The sequence below is a fragment of the Leguminivora glycinivorella genome, chromosome 3, assembly GCF_023078275.1.
Source record: "Leguminivora glycinivorella isolate SPB_JAAS2020 chromosome 3, LegGlyc_1.1, whole genome shotgun sequence".
In the NCBI taxonomy this organism is placed as follows: domain Eukaryota; kingdom Metazoa; phylum Arthropoda; class Insecta; order Lepidoptera; family Tortricidae; genus Leguminivora; species Leguminivora glycinivorella.
Genome location: NC_062973.1, coordinates 15,394,425 through 15,411,154, shown reverse-complemented (window position 1 = coordinate 15,411,154; position 16,730 = coordinate 15,394,425). Strand labels below are relative to the sequence as shown.

General features: G+C 36.2%; 1 protein-coding gene across 1 annotated transcript in view; it reads right to left on the bottom strand.

The window, feature by feature from the left end:
- Window positions 1-16,092, bottom strand: part of LOC125224657 — a 58,570-nt gene extending 42,478 nt beyond the window's left edge. The window contains 1 exon segment of the mRNA XM_048128084.1: window positions 16,078-16,092. The gene's annotated coding sequence lies outside the window, so the exon portion shown is untranslated.
- Between the last annotated feature and the right edge of the window lie 638 nt (window positions 16,093-16,730).

Below are 16,730 nucleotides of genomic sequence, written 5' to 3'. Positions count from 1 at the left end.
CCCATAGGCTCGATGTTCTCGCACTCACGTTCGACAACGGCCATCCACTCGCCCTCCGTGTGCTCAACGGGCACCGACCAGATGCTACGCCAGAAATCAGACATGGCAGTAGCATCCGGTAGCCGCACGTCGGACACACGAGGATCGGTTTCCTCCCACCTTCGGTATACTTTCCTTTGGTCGCTTTGAAAAAGACGATTCTGCTTGAATCGGTCCACACGCTTTCTGTAGCGGCGAATACGGCTTGCCCATGCATAGACTTTCTGCTTCAGGAAGTCGATGCGCTCTGTGACATTGGCCAAATAGTCGCGGGGCCTGATGCCCGTCCCCGCGAACGCCTGGTTCACAAAGCGCATTACTCGGGGGCGATTATTATTATGTGTTTCTCCGTTTTTAAAGTCTCGGGTCTTTCGAGCCCGGTCATTTATAAGGCGTGCGTGGGGATATAGATCCAACACGTAGAGGCCGTTTGGAGATATTTGATGTCATGTAGAACGCCTGCTGGAACCCATTCACAGGTACAAGAATAGATACCCGTGAATCGGTTTCAACAGGCATTGGAAACTATTGTAAATAATATGGATAGAATACTGGTCTATGGTTTAAGTTTGGGTGGAAAAAAGATTGGGCTATTGCAGAAAGAAATCGGACACCTGCCATAACATTGTTGGCACAAGTTATCTAGGCAGGCGGTGACTTGCCACTCGGTAGATGGGCACCTGATTCGCCATCGTAGAGAAGATTAAAATCCCTTATTATTATTTTAATGAAGAATTCTATATATGGCAACAATTTTACATGTAAACTGACTGTCAACCTCTGTTCATACATAACCTCAACCTTTGTCTCAGTGCATTTATAACGGATGTTATAATGGCTAAACCGATCAGGAACAGTGAATTATTTTAATTCATTCGGAAAAGGGTTTAACCATTTATAATTAGAATAAACGAAGCACTGTTTTTTTACACCAGAGTTGTTTTGATTTTATATGGTGTTTGCACAAATTTATTTTGAAAAATAATCGGAGTCAATTCGTGTGAGATGGTAACACTAAATTGACACTGTCCGCAATCTAAACACGTGGCAGCGTGTCAAGCCAAGTTCAAGTAACCGAACTGGCAGACAACATCGTGTGTAATATTACACGAACTATTTGGAGCCTCTATGGGCGTCCTCACAACAAAAACTATTTCACATAAACGTCTTAAATTTGGCTCTTATATTGATATTTGTGACATACATATTATGTGCCTGTCGTGTTTGTTTCACCGGATGGTCTGATCGGAAGATTAGACCATTTCGTTGGATCTCCTTCTTGTTTATGTCTTATTATTTGTAACGTTTATTTTGTGTGTGTGTTAACGAATAAATTAATTATATTCTATTCTATTCTATTATAAAAGTTGTAAGAAATGATATTTTATGTCATCAATTGTCATAAAACATTTTGAGGACTGCCATTGAACTTGGCACCCGTTTAGATCTCACTGCTTTTGTCGTTGACGCCAACAACCAAGGCATATATAATATTGAACTTGGCTCATATTTCCCTTTTTTGGTTTTGATGGGATTTTAACGTTACAACTGATCTTCAGTTGAAACTATAGACCTGTCTTAAGTTCCTCTCACTTAGGTCACTGACCTCTTCCAGTAAATTGCGGTAGTGTGCGAAAAGTATGTTGGTGAGTGTGACGTGCGTTAGTGTGTGTAAATGGGGTAATTTGACAGATACTGAATTTTTACCCATCGTGACGGGCTCTTAAGTATTCTTACACATTTATTGAATTCGCTTGTCTCGCTTGGGAATCTTAGCGACTAAAAATATAAAAAAAAAACAATCGCTGTATTATCCTCTAACAGATATGAATGTGTTATTGTAATTTGTAATGTTTTATGGAGTAAGATTAACTAAAGTTAAATATTTACAGCTGAGCTGACATTACTTTTAAAAATACTCTTATGAACATAATGTCCTGAAAATAAAATATTTCGTAAGTATAATTTTAGTCGGAACGATTCCTAGCCACGACAAGCGAATTAAATAACAATCTTGCATGCAATTTTGTTATTTTTTTGAATGAATGTTTTTTTTTTAAATTAAGTTTCAACTTAAGGTATTGAGGGCCTTCCCTCTGGGAATCCGGTCCATTCTTTTTTCCACCCTGTATGTACGAGGATTTGCCTCAGTCATACTCACTGAGGCGTTTGGGTTTCCGTCGACGTCATTTATTTTCATTCGGCGGAATAATAGGATTCCCTGACTAGTGAAGTTCCTATTAAAGTTGTTCACCCTATATGAATTAAGACGCTACGGGAGCGAAAATGCTAAAATGGAAAGGAGTCCCCCTTTCAATTTGGGAAAACCAGTTAAATACTTATACTAGTGTTATTAACTAGATTTAACGGAAAAAAAATGTCCATTAAGAACAACTCAGTTAAAAGATATTGCGAAAAAATCTTTAACGATTTTAGAGATTTTTTCGCAATATCTTTTAACTGAGTTAGTTACATTATAGACGAAAATCCAATCTAAGAAGTGATGTATCGACGGAATGTAATCCTGCCGGCCTAGCCGAAATGATAATCTTTGACGCTTGGGGCCGATAGTACCGCAGTCTGTGTCTGCCCGGCCAGTAGGAAACGCTAGCTAAGTTATAACGATACTTTCGTAAGCGTTTGTGCATTTGACTACGTACCCTGCACTGAGAGAAATTTGCATTGTGAATTTAACAAGTTCGACTTGTTGCGGTTTATCCGTTTGAATCAGCCAAACGTATGTTTAAAACAATATGTGACAGGTTGTTTTTATAAAATCGACTTGTTGATTCAAATATATTGCCGATTCAAATGACAAGTAGCTTGTTGTTTGAACCAAAGAGCACGTAGGCGCTATTTTAACCAAAAAACTTGTTGAACGAACATGAAAACTGGTTGTATTTTCTCTCAGTGTGGGCCGTTAGTGCACTTTACGGTGCCGTTTGCAATATCCCCCGTGATGTGCCCGTGATATTACATCCTACTACGAGGCACGTATGTGCCGTCTGCCTGTTTGACAAATTAAAATCCGATTTTAATTTGAAAAGAAATGCAAACCTAAATCGTCACTCATACTGACGTCTCTTTTACTACACTATACAATATTGTACAATACATTATGATACGAGTGCGGAAAAGAGGAAAATCAAACCGCGTGGCGATAAATTTAAACAGGATCGAAGGGAGTGTTTTTGCTCGTTATCGACACGAGTGGATTTCAGTGTTGGCTGAAAACTAAGTTTCTAAGATGTGTTGTGTATATCCTCATTTGGTACTACGTAAGATAATAGGGTGCAAATAAATCATATTGTAGGCTACTAATAATTGTTTCGTGATTATATATTAGACCTATTAACGAACGAAGTGAACTTCTGTAAGTATCGTTTGAATTGAAAGGTCCCAGCGTGCGTAGCCGAATCCACAAACGCTCACGAAATGCTCACGGAACTAAATGCTCGTAGATATCTATCTCTATCGCTCTTGCGTATTGGCGTGACAGAGACAAACTACCTTTCGCGGCGTTTCGCGTCGTAGAAATGCCATTCGGCTACTGGGCCAGCACTCGCGCTTTCCCGACTTGGCCTAGCCGACGTGAAAATCATTGACGTTCATATGCGCAATTGTAATATGCCTACTTGGAAATAAATATTTCATTTCATATTTCATTTCATTTCATTGATGCTACATGGCGATCGAAAATCGAAACTCAACTGGTTCTCTCGCGGTATTACAGAAGAACGATTAGGGAAAGCTAGCTACGATACGCTTACGGAGCGTTTTAAGCGATTGTGTTGGCTACCCTGGGGATAATCAGAATAAGTCGTCCATTAAACTTCGAAGTAAACAGGAAATTATAACGATTTACTTCGAGTTCCGTGTACCCGATAACAATTTCCGTGTAATTATTTCCTGTTGCGATAGCGGTTTATGTCGTAAACGTGTAATAACGCGTGTCAAAGATTATTCATAAGTTACTAACGTAACAGATCCTTCACTTGCCCGCAAAGCGACAAATATCTACGCTTTATTTAACTAATACTAATAAGTTCCTACGTAAAACTCAGAAGAATACGTGCCACGCGACTACAGAACACAGGCGGGCGCTTGGCGACCCTCGGCCACTTGTTCATTCGAATGAACGGGTAGCGTGTAGGTACTTAACGCGCTACCGCGGGCGAGTGACGAAGGCCTGCGCGTGTTAAGAAGATGGAGCCTATCGATTATCCATACGAATGTAACGACTCTTTTTTATCCATGGATATTGAAATTATGGGAACTATTTTTACACAACTCGCTGTTTTTTGAGCATAGCTCATGCACTTCAGTTTTCAATTAGTTTTTCGAATATGCAGTTACGTAGGTACTAGGTAGTAGGTATTATGAATTTTGTTTAAAATGTGTTTCATGCTCCTAATATTTGCAATAGTAAAAACCGGCCAAGAGCGTGTCGGGCCACGCTCAGTGTAGGGTTCCGTAGTTTTCCGTATTTTTCTCAAAAACTACTGAACCTATCAAGTTCAAAACAATTTTCCTAGAAAGTCTTTATAAAGTTCTACTTTTGTGATTTTTTTCATATTTTTTTAACCATTTTTTTTGCCTTTAGGAGCGATTATTTCCGAAAATATTAATATTATCAAAAAACGATCTTAGTAAACCCTTATTCATTTTTAAATACCTATCCAACAATATATCACACGTTGGGGTTGGAATGAAAAAAATATCAGCCCTCACTTTACATGTGGCCCCCCCCACATACCCTACCCTATAAAACCCTAATAAAACATTTTTTTCCATTTTCTATTTTTGCACTTTGTCGGCGTGATTGATATAGATATTGGTACCAAAGGGTATAGCCGTGTTTGTATGGGACATTGGCCCCAGAAGCCAAATCGATTGCCGTTTTGCCAATTTATAAACCCAAATGAAAGATGCTTTTTCATAAAAAAAAAACACCCTAATTGCTGCAGGTTTTTGAGAAAATTAAAAAAATCGAAAATTGGTTTTAATTTTTTTTTATCTAAACTACAAAACCGATTTTTTTGTAACTTACACACATTATGTAAGCAATCAAGATGCATTATTTAAAAAAAAATGGATTTCCAAATATCTTTATAAGTAGTGAAATTTTTACTTTAAAGTTTTCAAAAATTTTTTTTTTATATTTCCGTGATAGGGACACCCACCAATTTTGGTTATATTATGTATAAACTAATATTCTATAACATATATTTTTTTCAAAAACATTCACTTGGATCAACATTACCAAAATGAAACAGACTTATGATATACCATACATTTATTGGACTTGATATGGCTAACTACAAGAATCTAATAAAAATAACATAAGAGCATCGTCAAAATAAAATGTCTATATTACAAACAGGAACACATCTAACTGGCCATCAGTAGGTCTTACTATGTCAATGTTAATTAGGTCTACCGATGGTCAGTTCAGTTAAGTTTGTGGTTGATGGTATGGTACAACGTACAACATAGATTAATGTCGCCAGATGTATTAATTAATACTAATCGTCATCACTATCCGTGTCAATCGTTACAATTAAGCCTTCATTTTGGAAAAGGGAACTGAGCCTTTCATTGGGGCGTGGAATTTTAGATAAATATCTGCCGTGTGACAGATAGTAAATCACAGCCGCCACATGCGAACAACAGCCCACAGTTCTCAAGCCATTGGCACATTCACAACAATACTGTTGTATTGTGTGAATGCCTTCAGCTTCAGGATCATATTTTAAAAAACATCTGTACACCTTTTTAGAAATGTGTCGTGACTGAACCTGTATTTTTAACAACTTCGTTTGATCTTTAACGTATGCCATTTTGAAAGTACCGTTTTCATCTAAAAGCTCAGCTAAATATGAAATTGCTTGTCCTAACTGGTAGCTACCAGTGAACAATAACTTTAATTCAGGCTCTGATAATTGGGGGAAATCGGTAATGTTATTGGATGAGAACATTTGGAAGGGTAGTTTCTTTCGCAACCAGCCTTTTTGTTCTACTTCCGCTGCTAAAAGGTTTTCTGAATAGTTTTTCGATATCATTTGTTCGTAAATCTCATTAGACATGTGAATGTCAGAAGTTAACGGCTTGCCAAAAAGATTTAATAGATATGAAGCAATTCTATATAAGCTTTTTATTTTGGGAAGCATTTTGTTGTCTAATGTTTGGTCAAGCAGTTTATATCTTTGTTTTAGGGCACCGTGTTTTGCTTCTACAACCCAACGAATTTTAGTAACACTTCGGGACTCGTTAGCCTCTTGAGCTGTTAATTGTTTCCTTTTACCTTTGATTGGGGGCATCATAACTTTAAATCCTTTTGATTCCAGCAAAGGAACGACATCCCGAAATCCTCTATCGAGAACAAATATGTCGTCACTTTGTACAAGGTTACTCATGCTATCAATGATTTTACGCATTATACTAGCATCATTTTCATTCGCATGGTAAGGCCCCAACATGTCCACAATGAAGCCATCTGACGTACAGATTGTAAATGGTTTACATAAATGGGTCTTTTTCTGGCCAGAGTATGACTTGCGTTGGTACTCGTTATTATTACTCTTTTGATGGTAAGCATAGGTACCATCAAAAATTAGAATCAAGGTATTTGTGGCTTTAAATATTTTAATGGCAAGATCGGTTGTGCGGTTCTCAATTAACCATTGTCTGCTAAGTGTATTTATCCCAAACTCATACGGAAGGACATCTGTTTCAAATGACTGAATTACGCTCGCTACGTAATCGGAAACAGCTTGTTCTCTCGAGAGCTGTAACATTGTTGAAATTAATTTATTGCTACTACCAGTACGTAATTTTACTAAAAAAACTATAATTGCTTGTAAAGTACTACGCTGCATGCTGTTTCGTAAGCTAACCAATTTATTTCGAATGACATCAATTTCGTTCCATGTAAAGCCTGTTAAAACTTTTAAATCATTATCTGCGAGTGCTCTACTTTGTATCTTATCAAATACATTTAATTGCGTTTGAACAGCCAAAGACTCAAAGAGTTCCGATATCTCTAATACATTAATTGTGGATGTGTTCGAATAAATTACAATCTTATTTAAATCGTCCTGATAAAACTGGCCATTTATGATGTGTGAAGGACAACATCTGTTATCTGTAGGTATATATATTTTTCTCTGAATGTATGCCTGTAGTCTAGCTTTTTTAGGTATTTTTTGTAGGTTTACCAAGTTAGAGCAAATACAACAACAGCGGTGTGTAGATATAGTTCTTTGGATTGGTAACTCAACGGATTCAACACAAATGGGATTATTCAGATGAACAGAGAAGGTTGGGTCTTCATCTTCGCTGCTGATTTCAAGGTCTGTATTCGCATCGACCACTGGTGTTTTTTTACGATAGGCTTTAGTTCGACAGGATCCACAAATAGAATCACCAATACTGAAACTCTGTACTAATGAAATAGAAAAGAAATCGACGTCTGCAGGTGTATGTAACATTTTCTTCTTACCTGATATTTTACAGTATTGTTTCTTACAGCTGTCGCATCTACGATTAATTGTCGACATTTAAATAGATTATTATGTTAAATTATTATTCAAACAAACACAACACCTCTACTTGAGTGATAGCATATATACTGAAGTACTTGAATTACAAATTAACAGGTATCCTATCTATTTTCCTACGCATTAAATATTGTCCTCTACATAAAACAACTTTCCTGCACAGAACTGACAAAATAATTCTTTGTATTCCACAATATAGCGTCTATAACCATCACTCTGTCGATGAAACTTGCAATGCGAGCATTGGTCAAGCAAAACAATTCCTTCTTCTTCCAGAAACACATCGCCAAACGACATAACTTCCAAAAACAGTGTTCTGAGCATATTTGTTGGAAGCTGTACTTGCTCGAAATATATGTTTTTTAATATTTCTACCTAAAAAGCAATATTTGTATCATTATTAATTGTAACTGTTAACGACCAGAGAGTTAATAAGTTTAATAACATAGGTACTCGGTTACTCTTACTATAAAGTCAGTCAACATAGGTACGTGTAATCGCCAAATTAATCATATGGCTATGATTGATTTAACGTACCTACATATTTGTTCAGAATTTACTTATATTATTATTGTATAAAACAAACACATAAGTTATCGTACAAAGAACTTAAAAAGAAGTGTGCTTACGTTTTCCTCTACGGACAGCAGGTTTTTTTCTATATAATCGATCGCATATTTGCGTAGCCGTTCGCTGATATTACTAAGAACGTAATAATGTAACGATCTTGGAGATTTGGAGAATATTTTGCGGATAATCTCCTTTTTTTCCATTGCAAAACTAATATTTAACGGAACAGAACTCCTTAATAAGCCGCGTTTCCCGCCTTTTTTATTTTTTAATTTCGTGACGTGACACCAACTAAGCCGCATACAGCCAATAAAAATATGAGTTATTCCTTTTGAGCAATTTGTCACGTTCGAAATTCAAATTCGTACAGAGCGGCGGAAGATCCGGGACCGGGCGAATTCTCCCTGCACATACACATGGTACTTTTACCCTGTTGATCCAAGTGAATGTTTTTGAAAAAAATATATGTTATAGAATATTAGTTTATACATAATATAACCAAAATTGGTGGGTGTCCCTATCACGGAAATATAAAAAAAAAATTTTTGAAAACTTTAAAGTGAAAATTTCACTACTTATAAAGATATTTGGAAATCCATTTTTTTTTAAATAATGCATCTTTATTGCTTACATAATGTGTGTAAGTTACAAAAAAATCGGTTTTGTAGTTTAGATAAAAAAAAATTAAAACCAATTTTAGATTTTTTTAATTTTCTCAAAAACCTGCAGCAAATAGGGTGTTTTTTTTTAATGAAAAAGCATCTTTCATTTGGGTTTATAAATTGGCAAAACGGCAATCGATTTGGCTTCTGGGGCCAATGTCCCATACAAACACGGCTATAACCTTTCAGCTTTCTAGTGCTAACGGTTACAGAGATTATCCGCGGACGGACGGACGGACGGACGGCCGGACAGACAGACATGGCGCAACTATAAGGGTTCCTAGTTGACTACGGAACCCTAAAAAAGGCATTTAATCATGCCTTTTTTAGGGTTCCGTAGTCAACATCAGTTTATGTAAAAAAGGGATGGTAGAGCACATGAAACTAATCAATTAAAGCAAGCTAAGCAATGAAAGGGTCGAAAGAAAACGAGCATAACTATCAACGAAACCATGTTTACAGTACATTGCTGCTGAGAGAATTAAAAATCTTTTTTCTCAGCCTATTTGAGTGTCCCACTGCTGGGCAAAGGCCTCTCCCCTGGCTCTCCATGACGCCCGATTATCCGTTTCCTCCGGCCAGTTCTTCAGGAAGGCGTCATAGTAAAAAAATATTTTGTGAAGATTAAGAGTAGCTTAAAAACACCTATTCCTATTAATTCATGATAACACTAATACATTATACAGGGTGTAAAGCTAATACGGGCGAACCTCTTAACGGTGGTGAGTAGATATAGGACATAAAAAATGGAATTAGATAACTTTTATTTAAAATTGAAATATTTTTTTTATCCATACAAATTAATTTGGCCCGTAATGTAATGCAAACACACTCGCGTTAAACGCTCGTTGACAGTTGTCATTGATTGTCATCGCAACCACGTTTACAGTACATTGCTGCTGGGAATTTTTTCTAAAATTAATTATAGGCTGAAAATTAAGAGTAACTCAAAAACACCTCTTAATTAATGATAACAATTTTGAATTATATGCCTGGTTTCATTTATCGCCCTTATTACGTTTACGCACTGTATAATATCTGGTTTATCTTCTAGCCCGTATTAAGGCATACGCACTGTATGAAACAGTAGATTGTACAACAAGGGTATAAAGTGACCAGGGTAGTAGTAATTTAATTTTATTTATTTAGGATTACCAACAGATTATACATCTTACATGCTCTTAAATCTAGTTACAAAAATCTAAACTGATGCTTATCTAATTATAAAATAAATAATAAAAATAAAAATAATTAATAATAATTAATTATATTACATTTCTAGTAAAGTACCTAGACGAGGGTAAACATGGACATTTATGCCCTAGTTGTACACTCTGCTTTTCACTTCGATTGCGAGGAAAAAAAATATTTTTTACTGCAATTTACACTACAAAATTATCGTAAAGCGAAAAAACATAATACATAACCAATTCTCTCCAACTAACTTTTTAATATTTTTTTTAATTTTCAACATGTGATCAAATTCAGACGCTTGGTTTTCTGCTAAATCAAACATTTCGGAGCATTTTTGTATAATCGACTCCTATTTTATGTGATTTACTAAATTTAATGACATAAAATACGGAATTTTAATAAATTGTAGCAATAGTAAAATAATGTAACAAGTTTTGTCATATACACAATAATATTTATTGCTCATTAAAATTATGCAACATGTTTTAACTGTTTGGCTGTTGAGACCAATTACCTTAGGCTTACATGAAAATTCACTTTTATGCTCTAGAGCATAAAATGCGATTTTATGTCGTCTACGCACGACATAAAGGTGCACATTTTGAGCATGAGAAGTGAAAAACCGGTTTTATGGCGGTCGGCGGTTTCAGTGGAGAAACGATCCGTAGCAGCCATATTATTGTGATCTAAAAAAGTGCTACGAGTTTTTGGAATTCATTTACATAACCTATACGTAAAATCAATTTCAATCAATCAATCAATCAATCAATCAAAATATTTATTCGTAATAAACTTAAAAACTACACATTATGCATTAAGTATGACTAAAACTACAAATGTACATGGGATGGATAAGTTTATCACGAAATGGTCCCGTCTCAGCATAATGCCGACCCGGAGGTCAGCGCTGATCTTCCGACGAGACCATTTGCGAGACACGAACGCAGCCGCACGGTACGGCCCTACTGTAAGTTGAACGCGTCCTTACTGAAGGCGCCATTTTGTCTATTCCATCAATTGACATTTGCATGATTTGCGTTACTTACAACATGGCCATACCGTACTGCACAATAATAATAAATTATTACATTACGCTATGACATAGATAGTTCAACTATAAATATTAGTGGTAAATCATTAAATAATGTAAACAAGTGATAAAAAACAGTAAAATAAATATTTGGTATAAGAAAATAAATGATTTGAAAACAACACAACGTAACATGGAGACTTATAATTATGTACATCTAATAGCTTTCCCGTTACCAAGGAGAAAGTTTAGGTAAAAAAATTAAGTGGAGTGATCATATCAAGTTTATATTATGCACACTACGGAAGATATAAAGAGAACAAAACACGGCTTTAAAGACAATTACAGGATAGAAACATAACCTCAAATATGATACAGAAGAAACAGACTAATCAAAACTATGAAAGGACACGAACATTTACATTACATTTGATAGTGAGGAAAGGACAGAAAAACAGGTACGCACTATTTAATATGTTAACATGTAACAGAGATCGAACATCAGACATAACTTGTGTCATGCCGTAATACTTCCTGTGACTGCTGGTGTTTGAGTATAAGTTCTTTAAATTTGGTTTTAAAACTTGTTACACTTTGTAGGTTCCTGAGGGGCGGAGGAATGATGTTCCAGCACTTGGTCGCTAATTTCGCATGTTAGTATGTAAGGACATAATGAAGTTTTTGTACGCCATCAGGCAGAGTATAGTGCTACATATATCATATTGTTTACCACCACTGTAATCAGTTTGACATATACTTACAAATAAAACACTTTGGACTTTGGACTTTAGAAATTTAACCCACAAATTTTACCTTAATGAAAATGAAATTATTAGAACAAAGAATAGGCATAAAATTGCAAACAGGGGGCAGTTTTTTTTCATCTATAATTATGGGCTTACTCGTGGCCGTGGATACTAGCCGAGGCACAGATGTCATATACATATACCATAGATCAAGCAAACGTATCTCCTTAGCGTGTCAATGCCATTCTCATCTGTAAGTACTTCAGAATCATCCAAATTTCAAAATTGGTTCAGAAATGACGGAGATATCGAATAACAAACATAAAAAATATATAGACAAATTGATAACATAATCCAACATTTGAAAGTATTTATCACCAGAACCCCAAAGGAAGGCGGTTTTTTTTTCTTAAAAATTATTTATATTGTGCCGTGCTGTTTTTGACAAATTATTAAAATGATTTAATCAATGTCAATAACCTAAACAAATACTTTCTTCACGCAATAGCCTTTATAAATAACCTACATCTATCTGAGCTCAAGGTGAGCAGAATATGGGATTTTCAGAATTTGTCGGTCTTTATGATTACTTACGAATATTAGATTTAATTAAAAGCTATTTCTTACAATACCTTGAAATTGATTAGGTTTTTGTTTGGATTTATAAGTAACTTAAGTAAATTATTTACACTATAATTTTATTCGCATGCGATTAATTGCCAATTACGAAAATAAAAGATTAAAACACTTATCTTAAAAAGTAACTTATTAAAACTGTGTGAAGTTTTAAAAAAAATGTTACTTTGGTTACTTGGCTTGGCAACAATGATTCAAATTTTAACATAACATTGATCTTCGCCAACGTTTCAATGTCTCAAGTCTATAAAGTGTTCTAAAACGTCAAAAAGTTATTGTAGACGCTTGGTTTAGTACCACGACGACAACTAGCATGTAAACTTCATCAATGGCCAACATCACAGTGTCACTCAAGCAGTCTAAGATTGAGAGGCACTAGGCCTCGCTAGCAACTTGCACTGCATTGAATAGCTAGTGGCTTTGATTCGATAGCTGTGTCACGTCAAGCAGTCTGACTGAGACTAAGAGTTGCAATGAATTGATTCGCTAGTGGCATACCTACCTAACAGGTACAAATGCTGCCTGTGCCGCTGTATACCTACACCGTGAGCCTGAATAACCCGAAAGATGGTTAAACCACGCATTTTTGATGTAAAAACAAACAAAAAAATATTATATGACTTATTTAGTATTTGAAACCAATGTTAAAATTCTTGCAAGCTTTAAATTAAATTCCAATGTTTATAATACTTATGTCTTTTCTAGTCAATTCTTAAAAGTTAGACCCACTTCACACATTTACTACATTAAGTAAATACATAGTTATATGTTGAATACTGTGACAATACTGACAATGTAATTTTTGTTATGAGCTGAGCTGAAAAAAAAAACTCTAAATTGTGTTTTAGTTTGCTAGAACTATTTCAAATATTTTTCTGTTAAATGAGCAATAAAAACTTGTACAAAAGAAAACAAACTTATTGCAATACAACATTAAACTTACTGTTTTTAAATTCCAAAGGTAGTATATATTGTGTCCACACTTGTTTTAAATATCCATGTCCGTGTTATGTACGGACGGCACTACGCAGCCTTCTCTGCACTACATAAAAAAAGCAAAAAAAATCTAATTCAGAAGAGTTGTTTGTAAAGTAGTGTGTAATCGCGATTCGCCTCGCCACGGCCACTGCGGTTCAGTTCAGTAAACACGTCGTAAACATCTGTGACGAACTAAGGAGCGGGTGATCTAACACATAATAGGATTTAGACTCATTTGCAGGCAAGTGTGAGTATACAAGAAGCGGGACATAAATATGACAACTACAATAAGGTTCTAAGAACAAATAAAATTATTTTCATAGAAAATATTTTGATTTATATTTTTTAAATAGTCACACAACTATTATGTATGTTATAAACATTAAATAAATGTCACGAAGTCGATGGCCGAGTGGTTCAGGCATCCATCCGGTAAACGGAGTACGTTGGTTCGATTCCAACACTTGGAGGCCTTGGTCACTTTTTCTTTGTAACATTTATTTAATGTTTACAATAAGGTTTATGGAAAATGCAGGCTATCCAGGCGGCAGAATGCACAAAGACTGCACAGCTTCCTTTGTAATTTGTAATTGCAGCCGGGTTACAGTTCATGTGTACCGGCACTTCACATTCACTGTTAATTCATAGTCAGAAAAATACTTGGGAAAAGCCGTCTGACTGCGCGCTGACTGCACAGTGTCCTTGCAGTCGGTTTACAGTCTGTCCCTACCGCCTCTTAAATACATGTAGTTACTCGCAGCAGGTCCAGGTATCACATATGCCTACTTGATTCAAATGAAATGAAGCATTCAGACTTGCTATAATAGAATAAAATTACCATAATTGGATCGAAAAATGTAACATTTTTACCTTGTTAAAGAACGAGAGTTAGGGCCCATTTAGACGGTACGAGAACTCGCATACGAGTTTTACTACATTGCGGTATTTGACGGCTGTGCTGAATATATTTAACCTCCACAGCCCGCAATGTAACTAAAATCGCATGCGAGTTCGCACGCCGTCTAAATCAGGCCTTAAGCAAGTCGCCAGAAAACGGTACGGCAACAACAAAGGTACCTTTTATCTTTTGAACTAGAACTTTTAGCCGAGTTTTCCGTGAAGTAACAAAAAATCTTAACGACATGTTGAAAAAAAAAAATTGAGCTTTGAATGCTTTGATAAATTTCAAAGAAAATTCACAGTAAAAATATAGGTAATTAAAATTTATTGATATCCCCCTGAAAGCTTATAAATGAAATCTATGTTGCTGTACGCCGAGCACTGAAAAAAACATTTTAAATTTATGCTAATATCTTCTGTTAACTTATGGCAAAAGATGAAAGTAGAAAATTCGCTTTCAAGTCAATGAACTTCTTGATTGAATAATGATGAGGAAGTCTTATTTTCGAACCCCTTAGTCAAATTTGCATTCCATGTAAATGTTTTCCAATTGTGTTGTAGCAATTTTAAATCAGTTCGTTAGATAGTTATTCATTTAAAACAGATAAATTCATTCGGATAGTTTGCTACCTACCTATGTATCACATCATCTAAAATCTAAATCGTATTTTTTTTTCAATAAATATTACTACCACAGGTTAAGATTAGAATGAATCCCTAAGTCCGTTTCATTATTGCTTGTAACGTTCTGTTAAAACAAAAGTTGGAATTATTCCCTTCCATTAGCAAGTTGCAAGCTCTTACGAAACGGTCCTTATTTCATAAACCTACAAGTTTACAGGCGTGACTAACCCGGCAATATGTGAGTGTGCTCGGAAAAATGTCCCAATTTGTCAATTGCTATAAAGCCGCTTTGTCAGTTTATTCATATAAAGATACAAGTAAATCTCGCCTTAATGGTAACCGTCAAAGTGTGACGTTTTACTAAACACATTCACATATGTAATTGTCACCTGCATGGTCAAGGATTTTCGGCCAGTGTTGCGAGTTTAGCTTGTAAAATTGTAACTCTATGAAATGGGTAGAGTAGTTTCTACTACCTGGCAAGAAAGAGTAGAAATTAAAAAGTGGCAACATCTTAGTGTCGTCCCGTTTACTCACACAAATTGATATGAAATTATAGTCTCCGTATCCCAAAACACGCAGTATTTATCTATAGAACAGCTAACTTCCTAAAATACCTACTTCTTACAAAGAAACAGGAACTTAATTACGGAAAGTTGTAAATGAAGATCTGACAGTAGTGTACGTACGTGAGGGACAGACTAACTATTGTGAAGTAAAAAAGAAGAGAAACGACGAAGAATATCAAAGGTCTACGGACAACCATGCAACATTTATTGAAAAATAGCTTTTATTCCAAAACAGATACTGACGGGATACATATTGCGCGAAATATTCCAAGAAACGGCGCGGAGTCTAGAAATAGTGCGCGTCCAACTTTCAAGAAGTGTCCGGTAAACAACGAAGAGTTCTGGAAACTTTGGTTCAACATCGTCGTCCTAGCTTAAACAATAAAATTAAAAATCTATAGTAACGGTTGCCTATGAGCAATGAACTGTTAACAGATTATGAAGTGGTTAGTGGGTGACGGACGTATGCACCGCGCAATATGTATCCACGTGAAGGTCGCGGAGGCTGTGGCCGGGAGGGCGGCGGGGCGGGTCGGGGAGGGGTGGGGGAGCATGCGAGATACCGCGTACCGGGGCGGAGCGCGCGGCGTGCGCTCGGGTCGGCGGGCGAGCAGTCACTGCCGCCGCGCGCGCCGCGGCCGCGCTCCAGCCTCCCGGCCGGCCGCCCGCCCAGCAGCTCGCCCTATTCTCTTCGAGATCGAAACGCCATCGAGACACTTAGTTGCGTACCTGAGGTACGTTACTGCTGTTAATGACCACACTAAAATGACGTGTGCCGGAAGTTATTCCGGGGCTTCGCGTTAATTTGCGCGGAACATCGTGACGCGCAAAACCACTTCTTATGAGGCTGCATTTTTTATTGGCTTCCTTCGCCTTTCTTTTTCTTACTATCTTTTAAGATTGTTAACAAAATATTTATTAACATGTTAATATATTAGCTAACTCGTAAAAACTAAATATCTGTCTAGTTCGAGCAACAAGTGAAAAGCGGCGTTCGTTGCCGTCTCGTCACTCGCGGCGGCAATTTGATGAATTCATGCACACACGGCATATTCAACAGTATTCATTCTACCAGTTCACTTTATTGCATATCATCGTAAGCCATTATAGGTATTCAAATATTTAAAAACACGGATGTAGTCATGTTAATATATCGCGATTGGCGACATGACTATATTTTTGTTTGATGTGCATATACTTAGAATTTGTATGATATCATATTT